The sequence below is a fragment of the Gadus morhua genome, chromosome 9 (assembly GCF_902167405.1).
Source record: "Gadus morhua chromosome 9, gadMor3.0, whole genome shotgun sequence".
Taxonomy (NCBI): Eukaryota; Metazoa; Chordata; class Actinopteri; order Gadiformes; family Gadidae; genus Gadus; species Gadus morhua.
The window spans coordinates 4,140,439-4,151,214 of NC_044056.1; positions in this window are offsets into that span (position 1 = coordinate 4,140,439).

Here is a 10,776-nt window from a genome sequence, read left to right on the forward strand (position 1 = left end):
TACTTGAATTAATTTCATCTGTGATATATTAACATGAATAGTTAATGAATGCATGTTCCACACTGCTATGTGGCTCTTTCCAAGCTCTTATTGAGAAGCCCATGTATCGCTAATTAGCGAATGAACAAGAAACAGTCTAAAATGGAATAATCCAAAGAGAGGACAGGTAGCAAAAACTAAAACCACTAATGGAGATGTCGAAGCGCTCTCTCTATGAAGGCCTGTCAACAAAGACTCCACTTTGAACTGATTGTAAATGTTGTGTCTTTGATTACTGTATATGAATAAACAGCTGAGCCTTCTATCTTCTATGTATCTTGCAGTTTGATTGTTATTTTTCTCATTTGGGTTGGGCCTGATTACCCTGATTAAATGTCCTTTATAAATATGTCTCATTTTTTCACGTACCTGCCTCCCTCCATTGTCATTACCATGTCTAAAAATTTAGTTGGTTAAATTGTCTCTGTGTGTGCTGCTGATCCATACAGTTATCCCCCTTTAAACAGACATGGCATGTAGGCATCATAAACAATAAAAAATAAAATAATTATTGAGGCCAAGGGCGCAGATCTTATTACAACTCACAGTATTTACTGGAGGGGATATCAAGAATATCACCAACGTATATCAAACTATCTGCAGTATACTAACAGACTATTACTAGTAGCTTAAAATATATATATTTTAATGAAGCCCTTTTCACTATACTTATTTACCAATTTTACAGAGCCACACATCCACAAATGCGGCACCATTCATTTATTCTGTGGGGGTGGGGGGGGGGACTTTATGTTTTTCAGAAGTAGGAGGGGACATGTTCCCTCAGTGCCCCCCAGGATTTGTGCCCATGATTGAGTCCTCCCATGTTCAACGTGATCTCCTGCTGTTACCCACTGGACCCATTTCAACCACTGGACTAGTCCATCAATGTCTCCATGAGTTCTCAGAGCTATTTGATTTACCTCTCTGTCTGTATGCCTGGTGCACATGATGATGGAGGGAAATTTGTGTTTAAACAGAATAAAAATAATGGAATATTACATATATAATTTAATATTGTAACATTTACAGCACACCTCTGTAGGGTACAGTGAATAAGGCTGTGGTACAACATCACTGATACATATCCCTGGCCGGATAACACATATCAGCTTGCTTGTTATTGCTTTTAAAATAAGAAACTTACTGGCTCAGTGAGTAGAATCTGGTCACGTTTGGCAGAGAATAGAGGGATTCGGTTTGTAGAAGTAGTAGAATAAGTAGAATAATGAGTCAATACGATACTAAATGTGCTCAAAATGAATATAACCTGGTCCAATAGGGTCACATGGCATCTATGTGAACAAAACACCCGTGATTCAAAATCTGATAAAGACAAGAACGTGTAAAAATAATTTCGCCTGGGACTTGGCAGAGACATTCATATCGCTGGCCAATTGAATGGCTGCCTGAAGGTCTTCTTATTGAAAGATTTCTGACAGATTCCTAAAAGGGAGCTTCTCCTTAGCAAACAACCGACAAGTCACTATGAATCATGTCCCTATTCGAATTTGTTGTGTTATTTGTTAAATTATTTTGTTCTGAAGAGATACACTGCATCGCGTTTCAGTCGTAAAATAAATGGCCTTTCCCTACTTTTGGCAGAAAGCCCAGAGCAAACAGTCTATGACTGCAAGGCATCTTGGGAGCTTCTTTCTGTGGGAAGGAGCAACCAATAGACAAACTGAGCAAATAAATGTATGCGCACATATGTTGATGCTTTTTTAGAAAAATGACATGTTTGCACTGCTTCACAGAAACCCAACCCACACTCCAAACTAATATAAATGAAGAAATGAAGAACTGAAGCAGAAGTAAAAGACTAAAGAAAGATTAGAGGGACAAATGTTTCAGTTGTTTTTTTAAGTCAGAAAAAGGAGATTCAAAGTATTTTTTGCAGCTTGTTCCAGTTTGACGAGGCTGCGTACAGGAAGAGGCTTTCTATTACATCTCAGCCCTGAGTCCATGTTTGATAAATAGATCCCCTTCCTGGTCATATCCTAAGTCGACTCTGTCAGCTGGTAGGCTAGAGTGGATCTCTCTGATCTACATCTGGCCGAAGAAATACTTTTGAGTGACGCGTAGGGTTTATGGTCAAACTACTTGTGTGGTAGAAGCAGTTAAGTAACACCCAGACATGAATGTTTTTGTAGGAACACAGGAGAACACAGGAAGAATCTGTTGAGTCCACACAGAAAGGCCACAGACCGGTTTGAAGAAAGGACTGTTACAGCCATGCTAACGTTGGAGGAAATGGTAGCCACTGCATCAAAGAAATGACACTTTTTGTTAGATAGCTGGACGTGTGGGGTGTAAAATTAAGTTGGTCAATGCGGAAACAATGTTTGCCAAGAATGTTGTTTCAAATAATGACATTGATTGTGTTCTGCAGTTCCTGTTTCAGCCATAGCAGGTTTTTTTTTGTCTCAAAAGTATAATTTTTTTTATTCCGTTGTCCCTTCTCCAGGGGAGAAGGGGGAAATGTTAAAAACATGGGGGCGCGACAAACAGGAAGGATAAGGGCTTAGTTGAGTTCCTGAACAACAGGTCAGCATTCTTGCCATGCCATTTAAACCGTGGGAGCATGTCTGCCTTGATCAGATTTGAGCATCTTAGAATTAACCATATAAGTTGGGGCTTCTGACTAATTTAGATTGGAAGATAAGCAGACATGAATGGGCCTAAAATGTTGTAATTTCCATGACAGAAGAGAGAAAAAGAAACTAGTTTGGAAAAGCTGCTTTCAGTTATGCAATTATGTATGAAGGCGCTGTGAGACTCCATGTTCATTGACAACAATTCAGCATCCAACCCCATAGTCCCCTCCAGGCCTGACACCAAGCCCAGCCTCTGCAGCTGGATCCTAGACTTCTTCACTGGTCAACGTTTTCTGGTCAACCTGGACAGCAACGACTGCCTGGCAACACACAGCTCCAACTCGGTTCTTAAGTTTAATGACGAAACAACAGTGACAGGACCTGATCAACGACAACGACCTCAACAAGACGCCTGCAGGAGGTTTACAACCAGAGAAACCGGCTCAGGTAAAAAAAAAAGCACATCAAAGCCTCTTCCACCTCACGGGACGAGGACTTAAGAAGAAGTTCGGCAGAGGGTCCAAGAGCCTACAAGCCTTCTACAGAGGCCCTACAGGGAGCCTTCTGACAGGTTTCATCGTCGCCTGGCATGGGTACTGCACTGCCCTCAAAGGCAAAGCATTGCAAAGGATGGTGTGGTTAGCCCAGCGCATCAGTGGATGTGAGCTTCTCTCCATCCAAGACATTTATAATCGAAGGTGTGTCAAAAAAGCCTGAAGCATCATCAGGGACCCCACCCACCCCAACGACAAATTTGTTCAGCCGCTGCTGTCTGGCAAGAAGTGTCGCGCAACCAGGCTCATAATCAGTAGACTCTAGTGGTCTGCCTGCCCCTAACCCATTGCACAATGCACCCTTGCTCTTGTTATCATAATAATCAGTACTGCTGCTGTTCTATTTGAATATAGATTCATATTTGTTTAAATTATGTTGTGCTATATAGATGATATAACTTGTTTGCTGCTGCTGGGTAGAGGTGCCAGAACAAATGAATTGCACTGCCGTATACTTGTACAATATCTTGAATCTTGAAAAGATTGAACGCCAGTTGAAGTGAAAGGTGTAAAGATTTGTATGTAATGCATACATGTTTTATATGTGTATGGCTGAACCATGCTTATTTCCTTCGAAAAAGGTGCATCACATTTGAAATATGAAACGTCAACCGATTGCGATAGACATTTTATGGAGATAAATTATTACAGCTAGACCATCTGTTAAGAATGAAATGCTGTATTTTCCAGCTAGCCTCATGCGATGTCTTGATTCAGAGAGAACCTGGATTTGAGACAAGCAGAGGATTCAGTACAGAGCAAGATAAGCTTAAGTCAACCTCTACCTTCTCATACACCTTCTCATATCCCAAATTGCACTGTAATCCTGAACTGTCATTATAATTCTTGAGGCTTCAAATCATATTTTTTTAAAGAGCACCTTTTAGTAGTAAGTAAGTAAAATGTATTTATAAGGCACATTTAAAAACAATTTTCACTGGCCAAAGTGCCGTACATGGTGCAAAGAGGCATATAAAAGAACATATACCACATACATAGACATAGATGAAAACATATAAAATAAATGACATACGTATCACAAAAGGGCAGGAAAGGCCAGGGAGAAAAGGTGTGTTTTGAGCCTAGATTTGAAAATGGTGATGGAAGGAGCGTTTCTGACTGCAGGCGGCAGCTCGTTCCAAAGGCGGGGGGCAGCCACGGCAAAAGCCCTGTCACCCCTCTGTTTCAACCTAGTGCGTGGAACGTGCAGGAGACCCAAGCTAGCTAATCTAAGGGACCTGGGTGCTGAGTGGTGGTGGATGAGCTCTGTGATGTAGGGCGGGGCCAGGCCATTTAGGGCAACTAGTGGAGGGATGCTAGGATGGGGGTTATATGATCCCGCTTTCTGGATCCAGTCAGCAGCCTTGCTGCAGAGTTCTGGACCAACTGAAGGCGAGAGAGGAGTGATGGTGTTAAATGGTGTTATCTTAAAACCTCTGATATAGTGGTTTCGGGGCTAGGTATGAACTGGATAGTGTTAAAGGTGATGAAACATGGTTTGGGCCTCTGGTATCGTGATAGCTGGGCTACGTATGGCTAGGAGTGGTACAGGTTAAACACATGGTTTATTCAGAGCATGGGTACTGCACTGCCCTCAAAGGCAAAGCATTGCAAAGGATGGTGTGGTTAGCCCAGCGCATCAGTGGATGTGAGCTTCTCTCCATCCAAGACATTTATAATCGAAGGTGTGTCAAAAAAGCCTGAAGCATCATCAGGGACCCCACCCACCCCAACGACAAATTTGTTCAGCCGCTGCTGTCTGGCAAGAAGTGTCGCGCAACCAGGCTCATAATCAGTAGACTCTAGTGGTCTGCCTGCCCCTAACCCATTGCACAATGCACCCTTGCTCTTGTTATCATAATAATCAGTACTGCTGCTGTTCTATTTGAATATAGATTCATATTTGTTTAAATTATGTTGTGCTATATAGATGATATAACTTGTTTGCTGCTGCTGGGTAGAGGTGCCAGAACAAATGAATTGCACTGCCGTATACTTGTACAATATCTTGAATCTTGAAAAGATTGAACGCCAGTTGAAGTGAAAGGTGTAAAGATTTGTATGTAATGCATACATGTTTTATATGTGTATGGCTGAACCATGCTTATTTCCTTCGAAAAAGGTGCATCACATTTGAAATATGAAACGTCAACCGATTGCGATAGACATTTTATGGAGATAAATTATTACAGCTAGACCATCTGTTAAGAATGAAATGCTGTATTTTCCAGCTAGCCTCATGCGATGTCTTGATTCAGAGAGAACCTGGATTTGAGACAAGCAGAGGATTCAGTACAGAGCAAGATAAGCTTAAGTCAACCTCTACCTTCTCATACACCTTCTCATATCCCAAATTGCACTGTAATCCTGAACTGTCATTATAATTCTTGAGGCTTCAAATCATATTTTTTTAAAGAGCACCTTTTAGTAGTAAGTAAGTAAAATGTATTTATAAGGCACATTTAAAAACAATTTTCACTGGCCAAAGTGCCGTACATGGTGCAAAGAGGCATATAAAAGAACATATACCACATACATAGACATAGATGAAAACATATAAAATAAATGACATACGTATCACAAAAGGGCAGGAAAGGCCAGGGAGAAAAGGTGTGTTTTGAGCCTAGATTTGAAAATGGTGATGGAAGGAGCGTTTCTGACTGCAGGCGGCAGCTCGTTCCAAAGGCGGGGGGCAGCCACGGCAAAAGCCCTGTCACCCCTCTGTTTCAACCTAGTGCGTGGAACGTGCAGGAGACCCAAGCTAGCTAATCTAAGGGACCTGGGTGCTGAGTGGTGGTGGATGAGCTCTGTGATGTAGGGCGGGGCCAGGCCATTTAGGGCAACTAGTGGAGGGATGCTAGGATGGGGGTTATATGATCCCGCTTTCTGGATCCAGTCAGCAGCCTTGCTGCAGAGTTCTGGACCAACTGAAGGCGAGAGAGGAGTGATGGTGTTAAATGGTGTTATCTTAAAACCTCTGATATAGTGGTTTCGGGGCTAGGTATGAACTGGATAGTGTTAAAGGTGATGAAACATGGTTTGGGCCTCTGGTATCGTGATAGCTGGGCTACGTATGGCTAGGAGTGGTACAGGTTAAACACATGGTTTATTCAGAGCTACCAGGTCAACAGACATGCACTCTGTAGGTGGTTAATGAAGCTTCTGTTGGACAAAGGGAAATCTAACATATGCATTGATGAGAAAGGTATGCTAAAGAAGTCACCATGGTCTGTTTTATTCACAGTTTAATGGTCTAAGGTTGCTTGGACCGCTCTGTGAGCAGAAACTGGGATGGGCTCTAATACTGTGTCGCGTCCAATGAGGTAATGATGTTAGCTTTAATACTCTGGGGTCTAATGAGGTAATAGATTAAGTTAATTAACATCATTCGCCCCCCCCTTTGAAGCTGAAAGTCTCACATAATTTAATGTAAACAAAAAAGTACCATGTAGCAAGACAGTAGCCGACGTGAAAACTTCACATTCTTCATATTCAACTTTACAAAAATATTTGTAAAAAAGCACAATGCATAGATAACCTCCATCTTCAAGATGTGCACATTATGATCTGTAAAGGCAATAAGTAATATTTGTGATACATAAGTATATTTGTTCAGTGAACGTGATATCATGTTGCTGTATGAATAAATAACACGATACAAATCAATCAAGCAATCGATCACAGATACAAGATACCATCAATTAACATATGCCAGTGAGGTTGTGGCGGTATGCACCCCCACATCAGCTGCGGCGCTGTCCCTGCCCCACCATCACCCCGACCGCAGTCCATGGAAGGTGGGTGGCCACGGCACTGTGCCCAGGGGCCCCAACCATTCCCAGCCAGTGGGGGGGCACCACGCGAAAGAAACTTTTTTTTTTATTTATTTTTTTTTATGAATGTTTGTACTCTTGAAATAGTTATACATGGTATTATTAAATAGGGTATTCATTTAAAATTCATTATTAAAACGAATGTCATAAGAACAGCAATATAATGATTCTGAACAATATAGTGGCCTAATGTGACAGTTAACCCCCCTCCCATAACCTGTCAATTGAGCCAGTCCAGTTTCCTGATTTTTTTCGGGGAGGGGGGGGGGGGGGGTTACTACTTGTGTCGCCTGTATTTGGTTTACGAGGGATCCGTGTCCACTGTTCTGGTGAGTGCCCTTCACTGTTGGCTGTGTCCGTGTTGCACTCAGCATCGATGGTGCTTGAAGTATCCTGATGAGCTGGCTCTGGATCAGAGGCTGGCATATGTTTCCTGTTAGCATTTCATGTGGTGTCATGCGGTTTGTTTGCATGCACATTTCCACCAGGGCAAGTGTCAGGGCGTCAACCCCAATTGATCTTGCTGCGATGGCGGCTCTCAGTTATTTTGGCCTTTAAGGAGCCAGAAGCGCTGTCAACCGTTCCTTGCGACTGTGAATGATAAACACGGCCTTTGCGGTGTTTGATTCTTGCAACAACGTTCTTGCAACAATAGTTGAGTGCAGCACAGGTGGAGCAGTTTCTGAGGGCTTGGTCAACTGTTGGTAAAGTTACAAGGTTTTTAACTCATCCCCCAATGATGAAACACAGTTGAGCGTCATCTTGTGTTCACAATGGAGATAAAACCGAACTAAAGCCCAGTCAGGCTGCCTCTTGTCAGACGGTGAGGCTCAAATCATATAAGGGGGAGGGAATGGAATTATTCTCTAGAGTGACTGACAGAGGCCAGTTGTCGAGAGGCCTCTCAGACCTGACCCAGTGCACCTTTAAGTGATTAACTCCCAACGTCGGGAGGCACCCGCTGACCAAACAGCCAATCATTCATAACTCTTGTCTACCTGTTATTATTTATGGTGACCTCAGTCACAACACACCATTTGCTCTAAGTACAAAAAACATTAACGTATTAACCTTGTCAATAGTATTCATCAGCATTGCTCTTCTCAAAACTGTGATTAGTTTACTGTGAGTTTTTGTTTATCAACCAGATGAACACAACTGCTAAAATATAAAGACTTGAAAGAAAAAAAAAAGAATATAAAAGAAAGAAACGTGATAATCGTATTATTCTTTGATTATTATCTTTGAATTATAACTTCACTATAATGGCTATTAAACCCTCAGGAAGTATTTGATGGTTTTTGTTTTGTCAATTCACTAATTAAATATCCTAATTAAACTTTTACTAAGCTAAACTTCCTTAAACAGCTTAATGGTTTTGTCCACCAGCCCATTTTTTGCATTATTGGTGCTTAGAACCCAAGCAGTCTCTGGCACACTCGCATCAATATACAAAAAACACACAGACAGCCAGACAGATGGGCCCAACAAAAGCCCTTAACACATAATATACCTGTCCTTTTAGTAGAAGCAGTTGGTTGTATTCCAGCTCCATCAGTTTTTGTCAGACAGTGTATTGATACTGTGCTCCCTCAGGGTCATCTGGGTTGGGTCCCATTTCTAAAGCTTTGTGAGGTGGAAATTTCCTTGTTGATCCCTGACCTCTGCGGACGAGCAGTGGGGGAAATGAATGCCAGATTTTTTCTTATGAGTGTGCTGAAGAAGAAGTAGAGCGTTAGAAGGATCACAGAGGAGTTTCGGATTTCTTTTATATTAAGAGTCCGAGAGAGATGGAGTGTCAGAGAGGGAGTGGGGGGTGAGAGGGGGGAGGGAAGAGTGTATGTGAGACTGGGGGAGCGACAAGGTAAAAGGAGACGGGGAATGGGAAGTGAAAGGAGAGAGTGAGAACAAAATCATGCAAACAATAACCCCCCCCTCGGCTGCAAAAAAAAAATATTTAAAAAAAATTAAAATTATTATTCTGACATTAAATAAATATTTCTTCAGGGAGGATCATTGGTTGCCACCAGAATGATGTCACCAACAGTCGCCAATGCAAGTGAATTTATTTTGAAACGAGATTTGAATATAGGAATTGTGTATGCAAGAACACTATTACTTTTACAATATTTAAATGTTATATATATATACTATATTTCTTGTTTTGGGGTAAGGGATAAATGCCCGACCTCTTGTTAATCTATCAAATCGAAGGGAAAGAAATATACCAGTTAGATGCTCAGATGATCTATAAAAGTATTTGTAATCGCAGTTTGTAATCGATAATTATCTTATGCTAGTTGGTTTTTTATTATTAACTTCACCCTCTATTTATATTTAAAAAACAGAGAAATTTTGTTCCCAGGTAGGAAATCATGACACAAAGAACAGTGACTAATGTTTTCACACACCTTTAGATAAGGACCTATCAGGTTGCCAGGAATTCACTGCCAGGGGAAATATCTGGTTGCCCAAGAATATCATATGCAGGTTTGATCCCCATGTTTTTATCCTGCATGACTTCTTAAGAACGCTATCCAGCCACTACCTGAACATTATGACTGGATATAATAACTGGCTTATATCCTGCGTCTTATTTACATGAAGGCCCACCTCCAATCTATCAGGCCCCAACCTGCTCCTTACATGCCTGTTTCTGAATTCACTAACAACGAATACTATGGGAGATATTTACTTACGGGATATGATTATTATATACTATACATATAAAGAAATTATGACCATTATCTTGCCTATATGCTGTATGAATGAAGTGAAAGTGTGGTAAAACGCTATCCAAATAGCTCTCTCCGTACTGATTAAGAGGGTCATTTTGATCGAGACTAGCGTGTATGGCGGGAGCTAAACTAGGAAGATGGCTCAACCTCTGCTGATTGTAAGTTAGATGAGCAGGATGTCAATACCACCACCAATTATAGGTTAACCAGCCATTGTAGTTTTTGCTGCCTCATTTGACAACACATCTCCTTGCTTGAGAGCCACAAATAGGACGATGTGAACATTCACTACTTTAACGAAGTTCTCCTAGTGGGCGTTCAACAGTGTAAGAAGCTCTGTAAAACTGTGTTTATGGCTCACTCTGTTTGAGAAGAGACTTAAGGTATAAATTATATCATAAACACTCAGGAAATGTTGGGACTCTTTCAAGACCGAAGACGAACTGGCACAAAGGAAGAGAAACACGCTGACTAATAAAGTAGGAGAGGAATGTTAACGAGGGTGAGGTGAAAACCATCAAGGTGAGTGAGGACAATAGCAGATGCGGGAAACACAAGGACAGGGAGTGAGGTAATCAATGCAGAGGGAGAGATGCAACGTAACCCCCATTTTAGAACAGCCCCGGAAAAAGCGTATCAATTTTTTAACATGGTTACTCTCTTCCATGTAGGCTACTGCGCTTTATTTTAATTGTTGAAACAGCACAATATGCAGATATATCCTCTGGTATGTTGTGTGCCTCCGCATGTCGTATAAATAATCATAGTGGGCTGCCATGGCCAAAAATGCCAGGGCCATTTTTTGGTCCCAGTCCAGCCCTGATTACATGCATAGTCTACCTGAATCAGCCTTCTGCTCCAGGTGGCCGGGTTATGGGAAACGAGACGGGTGACAGGGTGGCAGCAGAGGAGTTCGGTAGCGGCCCAATGGATGACCTGAGCATGATGAGAAGCAGTAACAAACAACCGGCCCGGGGGGCAGCCCCACAGTACTCGAACATTAACAGATACCTTT